At 36.5% G+C, this 15566-nt stretch overlaps 1 long non-coding RNA gene across 3 annotated transcripts in view; it reads left to right on the top strand.

The window, feature by feature from the left end:
* The window catches only part of LOC146489084 (uncharacterized), a 31237-nt gene that overhangs the window by 9906 nt on the left and 5765 nt on the right, over positions 1-15566 (top strand). The window contains exons 1-2 of one of the 3 annotated variants that reach the window (XR_014863923.1): positions 1449-1601; positions 1956-2231. This is a non-coding gene — a long non-coding RNA (uncharacterized LOC146489084). Of the gene's footprint in view, positions 1-1448; positions 1602-1955; positions 2232-15566 lie in introns of those variants that run through there. The other 2 variants (XR_014863914.1, XR_014863924.1) reach the window with 2 other exon arrangements.

Here is a 15566-nt window from a genome sequence, read left to right as displayed (position 1 = left end):
GTGTCTGAAATAGATGCCTGGGTGAGAAATAATAACAGATTCAATGGAAAACGATCCGCAAGATTGGTACAATTGATTTCTTTTTAATTATTTATTCATTTTTTTTTTTTTTTTGCCTATTTTGTTTCCTTTAGCTATTTGTTTTTGAAGTGTTTTCATTTGTACAGCGATAAATGTAAAAATCAAGCTTTCTGTTTCGGTGCGTCTTACGGAGATAGAGACCAAGACAAACATATTGCTTTTATACCTAGTTCTTGAAGTCTGGTAATCATCCATAAAATCGAAGCCGTGTATCCTAATAATAATAATAATAATAATAATAATAACAATAATAGGATATTTGGCTAAAGCTTACTCCTATTATCTTTTACCATGCCTTCCAGTGTAATTTTAAGCTTTGCCCGTGATCTAGCGCGATCTGTTGGTGGAAGTTTTCTTGAAAGAACATCAGGATCTGCATTGTTTCATAAGATCAATGATCATCAGAAACAATTCCGGAGAAAGACAATTTCATGCTGACGGACTCTTGGTCAGCGAATTATTGAGATAGTTGGTGCTTGTGGATCATATCATCTAATCTAATATGCTCTAATACTTATCTAAAGTTGTTTTTATAGTTCTTGTTAGTTGTTTGTTTTTCCACACTGTTTTTATTACTTTAGTTGTTGTGTTTTTAATTAACTAATAATATACATAAAAAATGCTGGATTCCGATTGAATAAGAGAAATGTAGTTTTCAGGAAACACGATACAGGATAAAAAGTAATTCAGTGCAAACTACAACGATTTCCGAAGTCAGCACGAAGAAGATTACCCAAAGACTTCCAATGATTGCCAAAGATAACCCAAATCTCCCAAAAATTTCTCGACGAATTCCGAAGATTGTTGAAGATCACTAGCATATTTCCGACACAATTGGAACGTTTGCGAACTATTTATGCTTCTGCATAACTATTTTAGGCTATCTCGTATTGTTTTTCATGAATATTATTAATATGTAATCACATGAAAATTTACTCGTCCTTATTAACTCCAAATTTTAGGACCTCTATGTAAACCACTCTTAGTGATGGAGCTTCCTGATAAAAGATTGTTATTCTTGAAGAAATTCATCAGGCTAGTAGAAGCTAAACAGTCGATTTAGTTATTATTATTATTATTATTATTATTATTATTATTATTATTATTAATTGCACTCGAAACCACGTGATTACATTATAAAGAGACCGCAAAGTAGTGTGAGGAGCTTGTGTTCTTACAATGAAGTATTCAACTTTTAAAGAGGGTCCTTTAAGAAAATGGAATAACTTTATCTATCAATAAGTGTTTTCTTTGTTTATGTACTGTCCTTAATGCAAACAACATGACAAACATTACAGTGAATTATGGGTAGATTAAACATGTATTTAAATTTGCGTGATCGCGATGAGTTTATTCCTAAAGTGTAAAAACCAAACTTACAATTTCGCTTACGTCTTAAGAAGATGGAGAAGAAGACAGCGGTACTGCTTTTATGCCTAGCATTTGTAGCCTGCTTCGTTCATGAAATGGAAGCGGCGTATTTTAATAACCCAAACATCGGAAAACGTACAATTACTCGGGTAAAGTTGATTCCTTTATCTTTTTAAATTTCTTCTATTTTACAGCATTTTTTTTCGCTTAGCCCATGATCTAGGGCAAATCGTTCGTGCGAGTTATATTGAGAGAACATAGGGACCTGAATCGACTCATAAGACCTCTGATCGTCAGAAACAATTCCGGAGAAAGACATCTACATTTTAATGTTGAAGGACACTTCAACAGTGAAGTCATGAAATTTTGGGGGTTTCTGGATTATAGATTTTTGATAAGTCGGCCTTTTTTAGCTTCTATTCTAACATTAACAAATAGAAAGTTAATACCGATCTAAATTTCCTTTTTGTTTGGTTCTTATAGCGTTGTTTCTTGACTTTTAGTATTTAAAGGACCGCCAAAGGACTGTGAGGAACTTGTGTGCTTCCTTGAAAGACGTTTGTAAGCGAGAAACAGACCAACGGAGGCATTTTACCTATGAGTAGAAACCACCTTACAAACCACCTTCTCTGACGGAAACTGCGACCATGGAACCCTGGAACATTGTTATATCAGAACGATCGTTTTTGCATCTAAAAATTAAAGAAAATATTGAATTTAACTTAGTAAAGAAAATAGAAACTAACAATCCAATAAAATCATGGTAACATGCGATACAATAGTACGTTTTTTTTTTCAGTGTAAAGTATGAGAAAAGGAAGGGACTTTGTTTTTTTTACTTTTTGGTCTTAAAATCGCGGGCTGAATGAAAGATTCTTCAAATGCTCTGCCTGTGCACTTTCAACTAACATTCAGATTATTCAGTTTAATTTAGAAGAAGAAACTCGAACATGAGTATGAGTTGAGTTATTTATTTCGCCACAAACAAATTAATAGATTTATATGTTTTGCGATACTTTAGAATACAAACGGCGAGTCGGGAAACCTGAAACAAACCACAAGGCTTGTTAACAGCTTGGGCTCTTCACATCCCAAGTTATGACGACTTATATATTTTGTGTGAGTGATTGTGAGAACATGAAAAAGCATTCTTTTTTAAAGGGGAAGTATTTTGGGGTTTTTGAAATCTTTTGTTAAAAGTGATGAAATAAGACCTTCAATCATCTGCCAAATAATTTTAGAATAACGAGAGGAAATCAACTCAATTCTTGAAAGGAACAACTCGTGATCTGTTCTAGCGCATTTTGGAAACAAAAATGCGAGAACTTGAAACCATTAGCCTAACATTTTTCAAGTTTCAATCCATACCGGCCTACTCTGTCTTTGGCCAGAGGCACTCATCAACAGTTTTATTGCACTGGGGTGATAATTTATAACAAACCTGACAATTATTTTGTCAGTGTTTCTGCTGACAGACAAACATTTTTGGGTTTTGAAATGACAGCAAATTTGCGTGATACTTCCCCTTAAAGTTGTCGACTCCGTATACCTGCTTTCAGGTGTAGTGTTTCAAGTGTACGACATCTTCAATTCTTTTTTCCTTGCAAACCAATTAAATAGTTCCAAGACGGTGTTAAAAGAGAGTTCCATTTACACAAACGTTAGAGAAAACAAAATTAGAAAGCAAGTTGCCCATTAAGCCGAATGGTGCAAAGTCGTCGTTATTTTTACTCACAATGACATTAGATGTCCGCTCTTATGGGACTTTTAATTAAAATGGAAAAAATAAAAGTCTGAATCAGTAGCTGTCTACAATGAGAATGACATATTCTACAAGTTTAAGAGAAAAGCTTTCCACTTTTTTAAAACCGTTTGACGCATTTAGGCAAGTACCATTGACTCCTCGTTAACTTACTTTTCAGTGAAAATGACTCAGTGGTTGCGTCTCAATTTGAACTTATAGCTATTCGTTGTCTCGTTTAGAAGCTAAGTTGTTATCAGTGATCTTATGGCGCTCAGCGACTAATGGGTGGACGGTATAACTATAAACTAAATTCGATTTAGAGACGGCAATACGACTTTATATTGACGGCTAGTTGAAAGAAAATATATTCCGTATTGGGCGGAGTTGCGAAGCGACGGAGCATTTTGTTGGAGAGAGCAAACGGATAAAGTACAAATCGTGCGCTGATTGAAAGAGAAATTCTTACTTCATCAGTTAAACTGTAGCCATGGTAATATCCGTGCGCGAAATTTCTTTCTCGGGGCGGGTTATTTGAATTTTTGGCTTTAATTTTTACGTCAAAACAGAGAAAATGCAAACATTTACAGTCCATAAAGCACCTACCATTGATGAAACAGACGAGCTAGTAGGTTTGAACATTTTACCAGCAAATGTTATTGAAAATTTGTTACCGCCGACACAAAAACAACAACATGAAAACAGTGATGAATAAACCTCACAACCAGAAGCAAGAATAAAAAGAGCAACCATACTAGTACCAAAAACGAAAACAGAGCATTGTTATCCTAGCTAAGATGCCGTGTAGATTTAGAAATTTGAAAAAAAACAAGCGGCCAAGAATACTGTAAAAATTACCGAGTCTGCCGTTCGGCGCTACGACAACAAGATCAAATTGACAACCCTGAGCCATGAAAGAGAATGCAGCAGCACTCTTGGAGCAATTTTTTCTAGAGAAAAGAGACATCAGAAAAGAAACCGATCCTTTTGCTTTGAAAATGCCATAATTAATTGGAATTTAAGCTCATTGTTATTTACCGTGGCCGCTTTCACACTCAAGAAAGTCTGTTCAGTAAATTTCTCTTCATCGAATTTATAATCACTCTTTTTCGCTTACCTTCAAGAAAAAAGTTGTATCCGCTGTACCATGGTACATGTTCACCACAAAAAATATATTATAACTGGTCCTTGCACAGTGTCAGAAGCTTTGTAAACTCAAAAGAAAAGAAATAAACAACGCCATCCAACATCGCATGTTCATTCAGTCCCAAAGCTAGTCTAAAACTATCTACAGGAAGACAGCAATACTGACTGTTTTCTTAGCAATCACAGCCTGTATTGTGTCTGAAATAGATGCCTGGGTGAGAAATAATAACAGATTCAATGGAAAACGATCCGCAAGATTGGTACAGTTCATTTTTTTTTATCTTTGTTGTCTATTGGCTTTTCCTTTAGCTATTTATTTTTGAAGTGTTTTCATTTGTACAGCGATAAATGTAAAAACCAACCTTTCTGTTTCGCTTACGTCTTACGGAGATAGAGACCAAGACAGACATATTGCTTTTATACCTAGTTCTTGTAGTCTGGTAATCGTCCATGAAATCGAAGCCGTGTATCCTAATAATAATAGGATATTTGGCTAAAGTTTATTCCTGTTATCTTTTGACATGCCTTCCAGTGTAATTTTAAGCTTTGCCCGTGATCTAGCGCGATCTGTTGGTGGAAGTTTTATTGAGAGAACATCGGGATCAGCATTGTTTCATAAGATCAATGATCGTCAGAAACAATTCCGGAGAAAGACAATTTCATGCTGACGGACTCTTGGTCAGCGAATTATTGAGATGGTTGGCGCTTGTGGATCGTATCATCTATTCTAATAAGCTCTAATACTTATCTAAAGTTGTTTTTATAGTTCTTGTTGCTTGTTTGTTTGTTCACACTGTTTTTATTATTTTAGTTGTTGTTGTTTTTAATTAACTAATATTAAACATAAAAAGTTCTCAATTCCGATTGAATAAGAGAAATGTAGTTTTCAGGAAACACGATGCAGGAAAAAAGGTAATTCAGTGCAAATTACAACGATTTCCAAAGTTAGCACAAAGAGACTTCAAAACATGCCGACGGTCATCCTAAGTATTGCGAAGATCGCTGTAGTTCACCCGATGCCTTTCGAAGGTGGCCGAAGATCATTTAAGAATTCCGATGATTTCCGAAGATTACCCAAAGACTTCCAATGATTGCCAAAGATAACCCAAATCTACCAAAAATTTCTCGACGAATTCCGAAGATTGTTGAAGATCCCTAGAAAATTTCCGACACAATTGGGACGTTTGCGAACTATTTATGCTTCTGCATAATTATTTTAGGCTATCTCGTATTGTTTTTCATGAATATTATTAATATGTAATCACATGAAAATTTACTCGTCCTTATTAACTCCAAATTTTAGGACCTCTATGTAAACCACTCCTAGTGATGGAGCTTCCTAATAAAAGATTGTTATTATTATTATTAATTGCACTCAAAACCACGTGATTACATTATAAAGAGGACCGCAAAGTAGTGTGAGGAGCTTGTGTTCTTACAATGAAGTATTCAACTTTAAAAGAGGGTCCTTTAAGAAAATGGAATAACTTTATCTATCAATAAGTGTTTTCTTTGTTAATGCACTGTTCTTAATGCAAACTACATGACAAACATTACAGTGAATTATGGGTAGATTAAACATGTATTTAAATTTGGGTGATCGCGATGAGTTTATTCCTAAAGTGTAAAAACCAAACTTACAATTTCGCTTGCGTCTTAAGAAGATGGAGAAGAAGACAGCGGTACTGCTTTTATGCCTAGCATTTGTAGTCTGCTTTGTTCATGAAATGGAAGCCGCGTATTCTAATAACTCAAAAAACATCGGAAAACGTACAATTACTCGGGTAAAGTTGATTCCTTTATCTTTTTAATTTTCTTCTATTTTACAGCATTTTTTTTATTTTTTTGCTTAGCCCATGAACTAGGGCGAATCGTTCGTGCGAGTTATATTGAGAGAACATAGGGACCTGCATCGACTCATAAGACCTCTGATCGTCAGAAACAATTCCGGAGAAAGACATGTACAGTTTTATGTTGAAGGACACTTCAACAGTGAAGTCATGAAATTTTGGGGGTTTCTGGATTATAGATTTTTGATAAGTCGGCCTTTTTTAGCTTCTATTCTAACAGCAACAAATAAAAAGTTAATACCCATCTAAAGTTGCTTGTTGTTTGGTTCTTATAGCGTTGTTTCTTGACTTTTAGTATTTAAAGGACCGCCAAAGGACTGTGAGGAACTTGTGTGCTTCCTTGAAAGACGTTTGTAAGCGAGAAACAGACCAACGGAGGCATTTTACCTATGAGTAGAAACCACCTTACAAACCACCTTCTCTGACGGAAACTGCGACCATGGAACCCTGGAACATTGTTATATCAGAACGATCGTTTTTCGCATCTAAAGATGAAAGGAAATATTGAATTTAACTGAGTAAAGAAAATAGAAACTAACAATTTAATAAAATCATGATAAAATGCGATACAATAATACGTCTTTTTTCAGTGTAAAGTATGAGAAATGGAAGGGAGTATGTTTTTGTACTCTTTGGTCTTAAAATCCCGGGCTCAATGGAAGATTCTTCAAATGCTCTGTCTGTGCACTTTTAACTAACATTTCAGATTATTCAGTTTAATTTAGAAGAAGAAGCTCGAACAAGAGTATGAGTTGAGTTATTTATTTCGCCACAAACAAATTAATAGATTTATATGGTTTGCGATACTTTAGAATACAAACGGCGGGTCGGGAAACCTGAAAGAAACCACAAGGCTTATTAACAGCTTGGCCACTTCACATCCCAAGTTACGGCGGCTTATATACTTTTTGTGAGTGATTGATGGAACATGAAAAAGCATCCTTTTTTTAAAGGGAAGTATCATGAGGTCTTTTCAATATCTTTTGTTAAAAATGATAAAATAAGACCTTCAATCAACTGCCAAATAATTCTAGAATGACGAGAAGAAATTAACTCAAATCTTAAAAGAAACAACTCGTGATCTGTTCTAGCGCATTTTGGAAGCAAAAATGCGAGAACTTGAAAACAGTAGCCTAACATTTTTCAAGTTTCAATCCATACCGGCCTACTCTGTCTCTGGCCAGAGGCATTAACTAGTCGACAGTTTTATTGCACTGGGGTGATAATTTATAACAAAATTGACAATTATTCCGTTGTTTCTGCTAACAGACAAACATTTTTGGGTTTTGAAATGACAGCAAATTTGCGTGATACTTCGCCTTTAAGCTGTCGGCTCCGTATACTCGAAATAACCTACCAAATAAGAAAAAAAGTAATCAAAATCTTAAATGCCTGCTTTCAGATGTAGCGTTTTAAGTGTACGACTTCTTCGCTTCTTTTTTCCTTGCAAACCAATTAAACAGTTCCAAGACGTTCTTAAAAGAGAGTTCCATTTACACAACCGTTAGAGAAAAAAAAATTAGCAAGGAAAGCTGCGCATAAAGCCGGATGGTACAAAGTCGTCGTTACCTTTGATCTTGTCACAATGGCATCAGATGTCCGCTCTTATTGGACTTTTAATAAAAATGGAAAAAGATAAAAGTCTGCGCATTTAGGCAAGTACCAGTGACTTCTCTTTAACTCACTTAAATGACTGTTTGCGTCTCAATTCGGACCTATAGCCATTCGTTGTCTCGTTTAGAAACTAAGTTGTTATCAGTGATCTTTAGGCGCTCAGCGATTAATGGGTTCACCGCTCGGTTTTGATCATTTTTTACATGTACGGTAGAACACCGCGAACTCGAACTTTGAAAGGGAACGGAAAAATAGCTCGAACTTCGAAAGGATACAAATAAAGCAGATCTTAGCAAGGGCTACTGGAATCCAAAATGAAAATCTGAGATAACCACGCATTTTTTAGAGCAACAATAGTTCTAAAAAGCTGTAAAATATAAAGGAATGTATGGCGGTTTAATTTCAAATTGAGGCTTTATTATTGTTGACTATAAAAATAAGCGAAAAAACAGAACGACGTTTTGGTGTCATCCTTGCACCATTATCAAGTAAAGAATGCAGCAGAAAAGATAATTTATGCATAAAGCAAAGGTGTGAAATAGAATAAATTAAATTAAGACTAAGAGTAACTGTCCGGTGTTCATGAGAGAGGTGTTATAAAGGGAGAGTTATGTCCGCTAGACAAATAGTTTCGCGCGAATGGAGTCTGACTAGGTGTCTAAACTCGGTTTCTTCTTGCAAATCCAAAGCATTTCAAAGATTAAGCAATCAAGCTTTACCTGACATTTCTTTGGGTTGGTGAAGGTCGCTAATTGTGTCAACTTGGCGCATGATTATTCTTCAGGTGTTTCCCGATGGCGAAGAACCGATGTTCATCAATGCGTTGGTGAAGGTGACGGTTGGTATAGCCGACGTAATCTGCATCACACAGATCACATACAAAGTGATACACAACACACTGTTGATTGATCACGGGTGGCTTAGGCTCCTGCACTTTAAGATCGTCACAAAGTTTACGGCTTCTGAAAACTGGCTGTAGAATGTGGTCAATTTTGTTGCTTAAGTCAGAGAGATGTTTCTTTACTATGTCAGCTGACCTCTGGTCTTTGAATGGTAAGACTATTCGATGGATGTTTTCAATTTGAGGCGTCCGTAGGGTGTCTCGCGACGTCACAGAAGTAACGAAGTGGGCGATGGTAGAGTTGATAAGAGAATCCGCGTACTTGAGTTTAGAGAACATCATTTTGAGGCGTTCACATTCTGTTGTAAATAAATCCCAGGTCGACGACAAGCGAAAAGCATGGTTTAACATTGTCTTGACTAGGGGCCTTTTGTAGCCGTTATTGACATGACTCTGATGGTGAAGGAGAAGACCGGTGTTTGTTGGTTTACGGTAAACACTGGTTACTAGCTTACAGCATTTCTTACCTATTTCAATGCCGACAAATGGCAGCTCTTCAAGTTGACCATAAGTCGTGATCTCGATGGTGATAGAAATGGAAGGATGACAGTTGTTCAAAATCACCGGAAAGGCTTTAGCTGTCGGTAAACTCACAGTAATTTTCAATGAGTTCTTTCAACTCCAAAAATGGAGTTAAAATTTTAGGTCCAAAATACCTTTTTTTAGGAGTTTTAACTCCCATTTTTAACTCCCAAATTGGAGTTAAATTTACTCTAATTTTTGGGTAAAAGTAACTCTTGTTGTGGAGTATTTTTTACTCCTAGTGGAGTTATTATAACTCTAACAAGGGATTAAAATTTCAGGTCCAAAATAACTCCTTTTTTGGAGTACTTTTAACTCCTAATTTTAACTCCCAAATTGTAAAATATTCAGTTCCGGTATGAAATTTATATTGCTTTATGGGTTTAAAAATATATATTAATTTCTCTTTTTTTAGAGTTAATTGTAATAACTGCATGGTCGACATGCAGTAATAATATACTGCACGTCGACCATGCAGTTATTACAATTAAAGCTAAATAAAGATAAATTAATACATATTTTTAAACCAATAAAGCAATATAAATTTCTTACTGGAAATATTCTGCTAATAAATTATTGAATACATGAGGGTCAGTGATATTGTTTTTGCTGCTCTTTTAGTACCTTAGAAAATAAGAAAAACGCAAAGGCCTAACAACAAGAGTTACTTCAAGCCCAAAATTAGAGTAAATTTAACTCCAATTTGGGAGTTAAATTTAGGACTTAAAAGTACTCCAAAAAAGGAGTTATTTTGGACCTAAAATTTTAACTCCATTTTTGGAGTTATACATGACAAACATTACAGTGAATTATGGGAACATAAAACGTGTTTAAATTTGGGTGATCGCGATGAGTTTATTCCTAAAGTGTAAAAGCCAAACTAACGTACTGTTTCGCTTGCGTCTTGAGGAGATGGAGAAGAAGACAGCTGTACTGCTTTTATGCCTAGCATTTGTAGTCTGCTTCGTTCATGAAGTGGAAGCCGCGCTTTCAAATATTGGGCGGATAAACGGAAAACGTTGAGTTACTGGGGTAAGGCTGATTCCTTGTCTTTTTCCTTTCTTTTCTAGTATTTTTAAAGCTTTGCTTGTGATCTAGCGTAATCCGTTAGTGCATCGACTCATCAGACCACTAATAGTCAGAAACAATTCCGAAGAAAGACAATTTAACTTTGAAGGACACTTCAAAAGTCAACTAAAAAAAAATGGGGACTTGTGGATTATAGCTTTTTGATGAATCTGCCATCTATTGTAAGATAAATAACAAAATCTATCTTGAGTTGTTTTTAAAGTTCGTTTTTATAATTTTTTTATTTTATTTTTAGAATTTAAAGGACCGCCAAAGGATTGTGAGGAAGTTGTGTGCTACCTTGAAAGACGTTTGTAAACGAGAAACAGACCAACGGAGGCGTATTACCAATGAGTAGAAACTACCTTCCCTTACAGAAACTGCGACCATGGAAAACGCAAGAATATTGGTAGATCTGTACGATCGCTTTTTGCATCAAAGTAAAGATTGAATGTAACTAAGTAACTAAAATATTAACTGACAACTCAATAAAATTATGCTGACATATGACATAATGTCTGAGTACGTCTTTTTTATAAAGCATGACGGAGAGAAGGAAGGGAGTTTATTTTGCTTGGGTCTCCACTTTTAGCTAACTTTTCAGTTTAGAAGAAGAAGCGCTAATATGTGTAAATTAATAAACAAGAGGGCTAAAAATTGCCCTTAAAGTTTTAATTCGCGCATTTCTCAGTTTATTCATATATAATCCCACAAGCAAATTATATAGATTTATTTGTTTTGCTACACTTTAGAATACAGATGGCGATGAAACCTTAAAGAAACGACAAGGCTTATCAACAGCTGGACCTCAAATCCCAAGTTGTGATGGCTTTTACTATATGTCAGGACTGATTGCATGCCAAAAGCATGAAAAAGCATCCTTTTTTAAGCTGTCGACTACGTGTACTTGAAATAACCTACCAACTAAAACGTAAAAGTAATGAAATACTTGAACGCTTGCTATCAAATGTAGTGTTTTAAGTCTACAACGTCTCCGCTTGTTTTCCTTTGGAAACCAATTGAACAGCTCTAAGAGTTAAAAATGAGTTAATGCTCCTAGTCAAGCAAACTTTAACATTTACACAACCGTTATAAAAAAGTCAGCAAAGCCAGTTGAGAATTAATGTGGTGATCGGCTGCCGTAACTTTTGGTCTTGTCAACAACAGAAAAATTAAGCGCGGGGGAGAGTTGGGGCAAGAATCTTTAATCAGAAAATAGTAGGTGTGTAAACAGGCTACAATTGGAAACACAAAAGGGTTTTGGATAAAGTTGGCGTGTACAGCGGCGTAACCAGGGGCAACCAATTGTTCGTTTCTGTGGAATGCGTTCAAAAAGACATTACCCGCCTGAGAAATTAGGATTCCATTGGAAGAAAAACTAGCTTTTTTCGCGAAAAGGTTACTACAGCTCAGGATTATTGCATGGACAAGCTTTTATTCAATCGAGAAACCTACTAAGCACATAAAAGTGAAGTATTTCAAAGTGTTCACTACCACAGAAGAGATTTGAAGGGATTCATTGAAAAAAATATTGGCAAGCTATTTGGTGACTCAGCGTTTAGTCAACCACGGGAGGGAGTGATTTATGGGTAAAACGTACCTTTAAATTTGAACGAGCCAATGACTGGTTCATCAGATCGCAAGAAAGCTATGGAGAGGACAACAGCAATACTGATTGTTTTCTTAGCAATCACCGCCTTTATTCTGTGTGAAATCGATGCCTGGGTGAGCAATAATCCCGGATTCAATGGAAAACGATCAGCCACATTGGTATAGTTGATTTTTTTTTTTTTGTATCTTTGTTTTCTATTTCTTTTCCTTCCGCTTTTTGTTTTGAAAGTGCTTTCATTTCGAGCTTTTTTCATTTAGTGAACCTACATTAGTGAAAGTTCATGACTAAATGATTGTTGTTAGGATTTACAATTCAAGACATTTTTGATAACCTCATGCAGATATAGTCAGGATGTTAAGTGAAACAATTGTGCGTTTTATGATAAAAGCATGAAACTTGACACATCTGCCGACCTTTGGGGTCTTAGCAATAATAGATATAAAGGCATTCATGAAAAGTCCTCTAAGATGAGCAAATTGGAGTTTATTAAAATTGCTGAGTCAGCATTTTTTCTCCTTTTTTTTATGCAGATTATTGTCTCAATTTACTCTGAGCACCACACAGGATCCTTTGTTAATCTTAGAAGTGTTCAGAAAAGTTATATTTAACCAAGCAACCGCTGAGTGCTATGTCAACTAACAAAAGTGTAGTATGTTTCTGGCCAACTGGCATAGTACTTTTCTGGTTTCAAGTAAACTTTCATTGGCACATTAAAAATACTTCAGGACAGTCCTTAAAAAAATCATAAGAAACTGACATTGGTGAGAACTCATTCCTGTTGCTAGTAATTTCTTCAGTACAGACCTTAATCCTAAGGGGTTTGTTTTTTTGAGAAAGACTAAGTCCTAAATATAGAGCTGGAGGTCTCCTTAATCCTAAGCGGTTTGTTTTTTTTTTGAGAAAGACTAAGTCCTAAATATAGAGCTGGAGGTCTGGAACCAAATTCAGCAGACTGTAATGGCGGCGCCCGTGCATAAACATCAGAAGTCAGCTATTATACCGACATTCTAGATATGGAATAAGTTTTTACATGCAGAAACCATCTAGTTACGATCAAGAGGTATGTTTTGGATTATGAAAAGATTCAATATCTCCAGGTGAACATTTTTTAGTCTTAATTCACCGTAACATTATTTTAGGTCAAATTAAGTACTTCATGGCAAAAGTTGTCACAGTCATTAACCCCTGTGAAGGGTCCTGGTCCCCCGGAAATACAAAGCCTCCAAGAGAAATATGTTGGGAGTCGTGTGTCCTCTGCAGAATGACAACAAGTGAACCTCTCGTCTGTCCAGCAAATTCAAAACGAAATGATTTTGGAGCAGGTTACAAGACTGTTGCCCTTGACCTTGCCCGATTACAAGAGCTAAATGAGCATCCTTTTGGTTTTGATATAAGTGAACTTGATAGTGGGGTTGGCATCGAATTAACTCTAAGAACTAATAATGCTTGCTGGCACAAGTCATGTAGAAATAAAGTAAACAGCACTGAAATCAAAGGAATTGCCAAACGAAAAAGGGACAATGAAGATGACTCAAGCAAACCAAGACATTCAGTTGGAGAGAACGTTGATAAAAATGTTGAGCAGTGCCTGTTTTGTGATGAAGCTGATGGTGATCTACACAGAGCTTCGACTATAGAAATCGATATCAAGGTAAGAAAGTATGCCACTGAGCTTCACGACAGGAAGTTACTATCTAAGTTAGCAAGTGGTGACATGGTGGCCATAGATGCAGCCTATCATACCAAATGCCTGGTTGCATTCTACAATCGAGCAAGGCAGAAGTATAGCAATGATGATGCTGAGGATGAGTCAGTTGGCCGCCTGAATGCCATTGCTTTTGCGCAACTTGTTTCCTACATGGAGGGCTTTAGAGAATGTGACGAGACAGTCCCAGTTTTTACTCTAGCTGACCTTAGAAAATGTACTCTAGCATATTAGAAGACCTAGGAGTCCATCAAGCAGCCCGGGTGCATACCACTCGACTCAGGGAGAAGCTAGAGTCAGAGATACCAGACCTAATGTCTTACAAACAGGGACGAGACATTATATTAGCATTTGACCAACACATGGGGGATGTAATTATGAAGGCGTGTGAGCGAGACAACGATACAGAGGCCCTTCTTCTTGCTCGAGCAGTACAGATAATAAGGAGGGACATTTTTTCTCATCACAACCAGTTATTTGATGGTACTTTTCCCAGTGATTGTCAGGCCAAAAGTGTGCCTGTTTCTTTAAGAGCACTTGCTGGCATGATCATTGATGGGCCGTGTTGTAAGAAAGAAGATTATTTTGATGATCAGTCAACAACCACTGCTAGTCTCTCTATCTCTCAGCTGATAAGCTTCAACTGTGTAAAGAAGCGTAGTACGAGAAACGAAGACCAATTGAAGCCAGTGATTCGTCACAACAGGGAACGTGAGACGCCTCTCTCTTTATACGTTGGCCTAAAAATTCGTGCTGAGACTAGGAACAAGGGCTTGATAGATACAATGTGCAAGGCGGGGCTATCCATTTCGTATGATCGTGTAATGTCAATCTCAACGGATGCCGCAAACAGTGTCTGCAGTCGTTTTGAACAAGATGGCGTGGTTTGTCCTCCAAAGTTACGCGACAACCTCTTTACAACTGGCGCTCTAGATAACATTAACCACAACCCTAGCGCAACTACGGCAAAAGACTCCTTTCATGGCACAGCGATATCCTTGGTGCAGCACCCTACTAATGGTAACTTTGGAAATGAGCGAAGTAGAAATGTAATAGACGGAAACTTTTCTCACAAGAGACATATTAAAGAGCTACCAAACGATTACAGGAATGTGCCACCTGTCGCACTCAACACTAATAATCCAGTCATTCCCAAAATGATTGGACCGGTTTTACCACCAGCAAATGAAAATGTATCATCGCTTTCCAAAGAGCTTGACTGGCTTAACCAAGTTAAGTCTCTCTACGGTAAAGAAAAGTTGGAAAATGAAGAGTTCCTTTCTTGGGCTGCATTCCATGCCTCACTTCAATCTTCACCAGTGCAGCAGGTTGATATAGTGGCACTTTTTTCTTGAATTATGGGTACATAAAATCTGTCTAGTCAAAAAGTGATAGCGATGAGTATAATTATTTTTAAAGCGAAAGAACCAAGATTGCTGTTTTGCTTGCGTCTTCACGCTATGAAGATGGAGGGAGGGGGGGGGATTTTGAACGTGGAAATTTATCTGGGAATAATTTGGTGAGGACGGTTAGTGTTCACTGACTTTGATGTTACCATGGCAACCAATATTTCACTGGCACATTATTCAGAGAAGGGAAAAATGCTTTTAAAAAATGAAGAAAATTTAACTGTACGTACTGTAACTTTTATGACTTTAGCTCTGGTGCTCCTTTATTGGCTTTTTTTTACTTTTCGTTACATTTTGGCACTTTCCTGAAGTTTTAGGAAAATCGTGAATTCCAAGATGGCCGATTTTGGTCCATCAATCCATCAATATTTATTTGCTCTCTGAAGCTAATGACAACTTTGAAAATAGCACTGACTTCTGATATTTTCCGAAGATCACCTAAAGACTTCCGAAGATTTCCAAGGACTACCCGAAGTCTCCCGAAAATTTCCTGACGAATTCGAAAGATTTTGAAAATCGGTAGAATATTTCCGACACAATTAAAAG

This window comes from Pavona decussata, unplaced genomic scaffold (genome assembly GCF_977016875.1).
Source record: "Pavona decussata unplaced genomic scaffold, jaPavDecu1.1 SCAFFOLD_6, whole genome shotgun sequence".
Classification (NCBI taxonomy): Eukaryota; Metazoa; Cnidaria; class Anthozoa; order Scleractinia; family Agariciidae; genus Pavona; species Pavona decussata.
Note: the sequence above shows the minus strand (reverse complement) of the source record. Positions and strands in the feature narration are given on the sequence as shown.